The following is a 9460-nucleotide window of genomic DNA, read 5'->3' as shown; positions in this document are numbered from 1 at the left end:
ATAGAAAATATTTTTTGAATTAGATAGTCCTCTATTGCATCTTCCATAGCTAGTAGTTTTGACAATTAAACTTGTTAACCCTAAAACCTTCTTTCGCCATTGCTTCCACTCAAACCAGGAACCCTCCTTTATTGCGAGTTTTATCAACCGAATAAACCCTTGTCTTTAATACTAAAATGTTAGGAATAAGATCACAGAACAATAAATAATCAAAATGTATCTAGAGATAAAACACGAAATAAAACAATACACAGGAGACACCAATATATATGCTTCACCCAATTTGGGCTACATCCACGAAGGAACAACCAATCCTTCCTTTTATTTTGTCTAGCAAAATGAAAGGATTCAAATTGTAGCACATCCGTTGAAACCTCCCTTTCACTCTCTCATAATCTCCTCTCTTAGTTCCAATGCTTTTAATAATACATAGTCATAAACACAAGGATTTCATAAATAAGAGGGTTCCCTTATAGGAAAAAACCCTAACATATATTTTACAATTACATTTGTGACTTAATGATGAACGTTCCGGATTGACAATGAAATTACAATATTTTATAAGGAAATTTTCAAAAAGTTTCTCTTCATGGTCACTTCCCCTCAACCCCCATTAGGAGACTCCAAAAGGTTGTTGCTAACCCCTCTTGGCCCCTTGGCAATAGTAGTGGGGAGGGCAACTCCTATTAGCAGATGTGACACAAACACAACTAAAATAAGACCTTTGAATCTTGAAGATAATCAAGCTCGACAACTAATAAAATCACCATTAAGGATAGATTACCTATCTCAAGTATTGATGAGATATTAGATGAGCTTCATGGAGTGGCTTATTTTACAAAGCTTCATTTTAAATCAAGATATCACCAAATCATATTGAGAAAATAAGACATTCCCAATACAAGAAGGTTATTATGAGTTCTTAATTATTTCTTTTGGGTTGACTAATGCTCCTTCTACTTTTGAAAGGCTTATGAACAAAAGTTTTTGACCTTGTCTTAGAAATTTTGTGTTGGTTTTCTTTGACGATATAGTTATCTACAAAAAATCATGGAAAGAACACAATAAACATGTGGATAAAGTTCTACACATTCTTGAGAATAACTAATTATATGTGAAAAGGTCCAATTGTGCTTTTGGAAAACAAGAAGTGGAGTCTTTGGGTCACATTATTTCTAAAGGAAGGAGTTAAGGTGGACCCTTAAAAGATCCAAGTTATTACAAAATGGCCTATTCCTAACAATATTGAGAGTCTTAGAGGATTTTTGGGACTTACATTATATTATCAAAAAATTGTTAAGAATTATGCATGCATTACAGGCCACTCACATCTCTCTTGAAGAAAAATTCATTTGTATGAAATGGTGAGGCTACTTTGGCATTCTCTCTTATGACATTCTACACCGACATTGGAAACACCTACTTTTGGTAAAACATTTATAGTAGAATGTGATGCATCAGGACAAGGAGTTGGAGCAATATTGATACAAGAAGGGAGACCACTGGCTTTTGAAAACAAACAATTCAAGAGAAAAGATTTGGTGAAATTTGCAAATGGAAGCAATTTTACATGCAATGAAAAAATGATGACAATATCTCATTTGAAGGCACTTAAAGTTAAGATAGGCCATGATGGCCTAAAGTATTTTTTGGACAAAAGATTGTCACCAAAAGAGCAACAAAAATGGGTAGCAAAAATACAATGGGTTTGATTTTGAAAATTTGCAAAAGGGGAAGGACAATATAGTATCAAATGATCTTTTTAGAATAGAAGAAACATTGAGTTTATATTCGATTACATCTTTTATTCTTGTGTGCACCAACTCTTAAGATAACTTATCCAAGTGAAGAATTGATTCTGTGAATTGATGCATGCAAAGAAGGGTATGAGGGAGTCCTTATGCAAAATGAGCATGTGATATGCTTTGAACCCATAAAATTAAAGGATCGTGAGAGGAATTATGCCATTCATGATTTGGAATTGACAACCAAAATTCATGCCTTAAAAAACTGGAGGCATTATCTCTTGTGAAAGGGATTTGAGTTGAGAATATACCATAGTGGTCTGAAGCATTTGTTTGGATAACTAACCTTGAATGCCATGCAAGTTAGATGGTTGGAATTTTTGGCTAAGCATAACTTTGAAATCAAGCACATCAAAGGAAAAGAAAAATAAGGTGGTTGATGCACTCATCAGAAGAATGCATGCTACAAGCATAAGTGCATGCAAATTTGATTTAAAAAACAAAATTTTAGAGGTTGAAATTTCTTATCAGAAATACATTCAAGTAAAGGAAAACCTACAATAAGGTAATTTATAAACCAAGTACAAAGATTATGAGTTTAAAGAGGATGTATTCCTTATGTATAAGGGCATACTTTTTGTATCGTTTTTTCATGAGTTGAAAAAAATGGTGCTGAGTGAGATGCACATTATACACTTTGTTGGACATCTAAGGTACCAAAAGACCATTTCAACTATCATAAGCCAATATTTTTGGCCAAGTATGAAAAGAGAAGTCACCGATTACATTTTAAGTGTTGAAAGTGCTAAAATGAAAAGGTTGAGCACCAATATATAATTGGATTGCTACGTTTCAAATACCCATTATTGAGTGGAAGTGGGAAATTGTTTCAATTGATTTTATCAACAAATTTCCTAGGACTGTGAAACAACATGATTTCATGGTGGTGGTGGTGGATAAGCTCGCTAAAGATACACATCTTATTCTAGTAAAGTCAAGACACAAGGAAACCAATATTGGAGAGGTATATATAAAGGAAATTGCTACAATACATGGAGTGTCTAAGGAAACTACGAGCAATTAGAGAGAATTAATTAATTGATTAAGACATGCTAATGATGTATGTGATGAACAAACCATCAAAATGGGAAGAGTACGGGCACTTGTTCGAGTTTGTGTACAATAATGGGTGTACAAATCTTAAAACATGAGACCAATTGAGGCCTTGCATGGCAAGAAGTGCAACACACTTGTGAGTTGGGACAACCCAATTGATATGGCCATTATTGAGCTAAATTTACTCATGGAAATAAGAGAGGAACTAAGAAATTTAAGTAGAACTTGAAGGTTTCCCAAGATAGGTGGAAGAGCTATACAGATAGGAGAAGATTAAATAAGGAATTTAGAGTTGGTGATCATGTCTTCCTAAAAGTAATGGCTAGGAAGAGTTTATTGAAATTGGGAAGCTTCATAAAATTGGGAACTAGATTTTGTGAGCCATTTGGGATCATTGAAGTAATTGGTCTAGTTGCACATAGGCTTGTATTTCCTACATCCATGATATCTATAATGTGTTTCATGTATCTTTTCTTAAATTTATGTGCCTAATGCTAACCATGTAATTGTTTAGATTGTAATCCAAGTAGAGCACAAGGGAGACTTCCATGTATAGCTAATGTGAATTTTGGACAAGGAGATCAAGTTGCTCCAAAATTGAGCAATCAAGCTTGTAAAGGTGTAATGGACATACTATGGTCCTAAAAATGCTCCATGGGAGCATGACTCCATGAGATAGTAGTACTGCCATCCTTTTTAGTAGTCTTGATTATACACGTGTAAATAATACATTGAGAATAATGGATAAATTAGGGTGAGGGGAATGTAACACCCTCAGGACGACCCCTAATTGTATTGTTCATATTTCTATTAAGCTAGTGAGATAGGATGTGTTGGGCCTATGTGGACATGTTCATATGTGTTTTAGGGATTGCATGCTTATGCATATATGCTTTGAGGTGATAATGCCCATGTGATTTTAGATCACAGAGCCTACGAGCTGAAAAGGCTAGTGAACCTAGCTTTTTAAATGGAGTCATAATCATATTTAATAAAATTACACCAATACTGTAGACCAAGGCAGACAAGAAAGATAAGGGGCTAGGACTCCATAAGTGGAAAGGGGGCTGTCACACGGAATAAGTCGATCTTGCGGACAAGATAGACCTTCCTAGAATCTAAAGAAGACCTAATGACAAGCAAACCAACCAGACACTATCTTTCTCTAAATATGCTTTGATAAACAATGGCAAACAAGTGTTTTTAGGGCCTACCTTAGGTCCAACGCAAGTTTGTGGATGCCCTCGCTCCTTCGATCCAAATGAGCTCCTTTGTCGTGAATCTGCAAACACAAAAAAGGCAAACAAATTAAATAGCACCTGAAAAGTCAATTGCATAAAACATATTTAACATGAAATTCAAGGAGTCCATGAAACAAATAACATGAGATACTTGTTGAGAAAAATGAGTTTGATTGTATTAATTCAAAAGAAGAAGAACTTTACAACCTTTGCCTTGACGTTGTACAAGCTCCTCCCAGGATCCAGCAAGAAGTCTCCTCTACTTTGACAAGTTTCACTCACTCCCCAATGAAGCCAAAAAGGTATGTGATCTCTCCTCTTAAGCTCAACTAGGAAGTCTTGATTTCACCAGCATTTACCCTAAAAAATGTTCAGCTTCTAACCTCCCTAGCAACCAGCCCAATACCTGTATTTATAGTGCAATGGAGGGAGGTTACTAGGTCCTCCTTCAAAGGGATAAAGCCCTCCTTCAAAGGGATAGCTCCTCTCATCAAGGGATTAGCTCCTTCTCTTTTGGGATGCATGAACCACCTCAGAGCAAACAATCCACGTCAAAATTCCTTCTAGAAACCTCTAGAATTAACCCAAAGTGAGTTTTTTTAAGATAAAACTTGCGCCTTTTGACTTTCATAGGGGTCCGCACCTACACCGTTAGGGACAGAGTGGGCAGGTTCGTAGCTTTTGTACACAGAAGGTGCGGGACCGCAGGTGACAGTGAGAGAAAGTGCGGAACCAGAGTTACATTGGTTTTTAATGTCTTTCTCTCATTTCCAAAGCTTGACTTGAAGAGCTGAGGTCTGAGACTTACTTAGGAGGACAGTACAAGTGATGATAGACCTATACTGACTGCAAATAATCATGGTGACGATATTTTTGTGTAACAGATTACCCCCTAAAGTGCGAAGTCTGTAGTAGATGAGGATTTCATTGATCATTTAGGAAGAGTGAAGTACTTTATCATTTCGAGGATCATCTTGTGGAGAGCCCGGTTGGAACCTGTAAAAACATTCAATGCAAGATATATATATGAGATCATATCATCGCTGAGGTAGGCATTCCCATACTCAGATCAAAACTGACTAGAAAAACTAACTACTGCTCTGATACATGAATGATCTTGTAAAACATCACAAGTGTAGACTCAGGTGGACATATTATGGACGCAACCATCTGTTTATGAATCGTCCATTATATAATGAATAAAAAATTCCTCGCAGCCTGGATTGTAGAAACTAGATCCAGGGTCTTCATTTCTACTTCCCAAAACAGTACGATTCTATCCATGCGAATGAATGTGTTGATGTCGAACATGGTAGAAACCACTTGATTACCAGTCAATGATGTAAACTGTTAACAAGTGTGAGAGAAACCACCAGTGATGTCAATGGCTCTCAAAGTACCCAGTACAATCCATGAGATGCGAATAAATGTGTTGATGTCGAACATGTCACGAAATCCTTTGATCGAAAGTCAATGATGTAAACTGTCGTCAAAGGCGAGAAACCTGCCATTGAGGCATGCAGATCTCAAGGTATTGACGATTTCTAGATCATCTTTCTAGATAATGAGTTGATGTCGATAGAAACCGATCCGTCGTAGGGAAGCTCACAACACGAAATCATAGATCAAGTTGAAGAAATTTAGTTGCAAGGACTGACTCAGGGATGGTCAAGATGGATGACAGATATTTTGCAGATGAATGGCTTATTGGCAGTGACCTCTTGAACACATAACGACACGACAAATGGCTTGGTGACGATTGACCCAAAGTTAATACCTAGAAACCGGCTGAAGACTTTCAATGTGGTTTGATCAACTGTTAGGCAAAGGATTTCCCAACCCAGGTGAATAAAAGTGTCGTGTTCAAGAGTGGTTACAAAGTATGACAAACAGACTCATTTTTCTCTCTTTTCCCCCACCATTTCTGGCAAGTACCTCTTTATTTTTGACAAGCTTAAGGAGGATAACATTTTCTTGATTATAATCTCATCCTTCGGATGAGTCCAACTTAGTTTAAATTCGAACCCTAAGAAGGAGTGGTTTGTTCCTGTTTGTAATTGAACAGGTCCTTTACTGTGAAATTTTAACGAGTCCAGTATAGGAGAAACTCGGCGTTTTTCAATTTCAGAGAGTCTGAAAAAACTTAAGGAGACTCCAGGGTTGACCTTTTTCGTAAGTTTGTGTCTCCCAAGCCCGAAAAAGTATAAAATAATACTTGAGAGAACCACTTTATCTTTTACGACCAAGGAGTACTTTTCGTCATTAGTGCCCTTGATCCGAAAAAGTAAAAAAACGATCAATGACACGTCGTTTTATAACCGATATCGAATTTGAAACAACAAAAATCCGGCAATCTTTTCATGTTTTTACGGTCGGAAAAGAGCTATAAGTGGACCGTCTTTTAATTCCATTTTAACGAGTTTAAAAGAAACACTCGGCAATCTTTTCATATTTCAGGAGTCAGAAAAGAGCTTAAAGGTGACTCTAAATGTTTTTTCGTTGAAAATGATAGATTTCGCCTGAATAATTTGTTATCCTGCACAAAAACACAAACATTACTCATACCTATTTGAAATAGATAAAATTGTCGCAAAAATACCTTTTCAAAGTGAAACATAAACAAATTTGCAATTTATTTACTCAAAAAACTTATAAAAAGGGCCTTTGTCAATTCATTTTTACCGTTTGAGTTTGGGTGAGAAAATAGTGCTTTTGCTCAGAAAACTTCCCGTGAAGATTGCAGAAAATCCAACCGTCGGAATCGAATGCCCTCTTCTCCAGGTAATCCACATCATCCCACTCTTCATTTTTAACCGTTTCATTTTTTGTTTTAGTCATTTATTTCATTTTTGGGAGGGTTTTTAGGCATAAAACCCGCGCGCGGGGGCCCGCAGGTTTACCACTGCTGGCCTGCGGACCCCGACTTTTTCTTCATTGGGAAAAAGCTCGGGGTCCGCACCTTCCATGTAGACAAAGTGCAGTCCCACGCACTGTTTCTAACCTGGAGGGTGCGGTCCCCGTCGCAAGGGTTTTTAACCCAAAAATTCTAAAAAATGGACCAATCAAAATAATTTCTAGCAATTTAATTTATCCTTATACTTGATGCAGAGAGTACATCATGCTAGATTGGCGTGAACGAGAGCATGAGGACGTGGATGCTGCCGCATGGAATCATCAGCCTTCACTTGATGCTTTGAGGGCGTGCGGCTTGTACAAATTCTGGGCCATTCCTGGCATGAGGGCTCAGGTGGATTTCTTACATTGGATGGTTGACAGATGGAGCATACAAGACCAGTGCTTCTTCATTGGCGGCCACTAGCTCGAAATCGAGCTGGCGGACATATATTTCTTGACTGGTTTTCCTAAGAGAGGCAAAGACTTGACTGTGTTTGGGGCTAGGGCAGGTGGCCAGTTTGTCGATAACCTCAGGCTAGAGTACTGCAACAGCCAGGCTAGAGACAAAGGGATAGACATAAAGACCATATCCCGTGCTGAGCTCATGGTGATTGCGTTCACTATCACCAGACTTTGCGAAGCTGCCGCATTACATATTGCCACTGGATCCCAGATGCGTATGGTAGTTGATTGCTTTCGAGGTACCATCTTCAACTGGTGCGATGCCGTGTTGGCCAATGTGAAAGGCCAACTGACCAGGGCCAAGAAAGGACGATTAAAGACCTTTGGTTATGGGGCTTTGGTCATGAGTTTTGGCCTGGAGAGGGTTCCTATGCTGATCCCACAACACCTTACTGTTGGAGCTGCGCTTCCTCGAGAGCCCAAACTGATGCGATGGGTCGCAGTTATGGCCCGTCACCCGGACGAGAGGACAGAGGTTACTCGATTCAAACCTGAGTATTTCCAATGGCTGGAAAACCAGGTCTTTTCTATTCAGGACTTCCCTTACGCTGGGATAGATTTTCGTGGTGACTCAGACATGGTTCTTCCACCAGGAGAGCAGTGGGATGAGTCAGGTAAAATCCTTTTCAACATTTTTCCTATTTTAATTTTTTTGGTTATTTTTCCATCGTCTCAAAACTGATAGTAAAAAATTTCAAATGCAGATGTGGGTCCACAGTGACCAGCCGCTCTCCGGCCTTACGAGAGGAAGCAACCAGTTGCACCCGCGCCAGCCCCACAGGACGAATCAACAGAGGTTTTGGCCGAGTTGGAGGGTCATCTCGAGCGCTTGACAGGAGATATTCCTGAGACCACTATAGATGACATTCCTCGTCGACTTCAGCGCTATGTGATTGGGGTCCCGGGACCTTTTAGGAGGTTCCTTTGCAAGGTGGCCCGTGCAGTGGTTTCTTATAGAGATCATCACCAATGATAGGATGATCGCCTATTGTGGGCACATGTGACATTTTTGTTTTTTGTACTTATCATTTTTGCTGATCATAAGGTGTTTTTCAACCTATGATCGAGGACGATGTATTTTTTGACACACTCCTATATATATATATATATATATATATATATATATATCACTATTACCGGCTTATCTTGTAATTCATGTTATGGAATGGTTTTAAATTTACATGTATGATTATTGCAAATGTCTATTTAACATTCGAGAAGCAATTGCATCTACTAATGTATTTAAAGATCTTGGAATATGCTGATATTCAATGTAATCAAATTCACGTTCCAAGAGACGCACTCTCAAAAATAATCTTAATAACATTGGATTTCTAATGGCATACACTCTATTAAGCTGTAATACAACGAGTTCAGAATCTAACCTCACTATCAAACTCTGAATCCCAAATGAAATAGATTCAGATAATAACTCAATCACTGCACTATACTCGGCAATGTTGTTCGTTGTTTGAGCGAGGTTTACCCCATGCATAGATACTAACTCGTCAGAGGGCGAATAGATAACCCAAGCTGCGGAAGAGATGTTCCGTGTATTACGACAAGCACCATCAACGAAACCAATGTATGTTTGGAGAGGCATCGACATCTGCAATATCAAGAGTAAAACCAAGATAAGCAGGAATAATGACGAAAAACACTCTCTAAGCTAAGCACACTGTTTAAACTAAAACACACCAGCTAGAAAGAAAAACTATCCTAACTAAAAATCTCCATACCCATTCGTTTAAGCATAATACCTCTTCAAGTAAAGGCCATTTCTGGGTTTACCCAAAGAGTCCCCGTCAAAGTCTACCAATTCATAGGCTGCTTTGGCTAGCTTTCGCTTGACAACATAGGGACCATGCCACATAGGAACGAATTTTCCAGCACCTAATTTATCATTAGCTTGATCATAAACTAAGACTAGATCTCCTTTCGAAAAATTTCGAGGGGTCACATTTCGATCATACTGAGCTTTCATTCGTTTTGCGTGAGTTT

The sequence above is a fragment of the Pinus tabuliformis genome, chromosome 6, assembly GCF_031772625.1.
Source record: "Pinus tabuliformis cultivar Carrire ecotype Pingquan chromosome 6, CPIR1, whole genome shotgun sequence".
NCBI lineage: Eukaryota > Viridiplantae > Streptophyta > Pinopsida > Pinales > Pinaceae > Pinus > Pinus tabuliformis.
The sequence above is the reverse complement of the archived record's forward strand: the minus strand, read 5'-3'. Positions refer to the sequence as shown.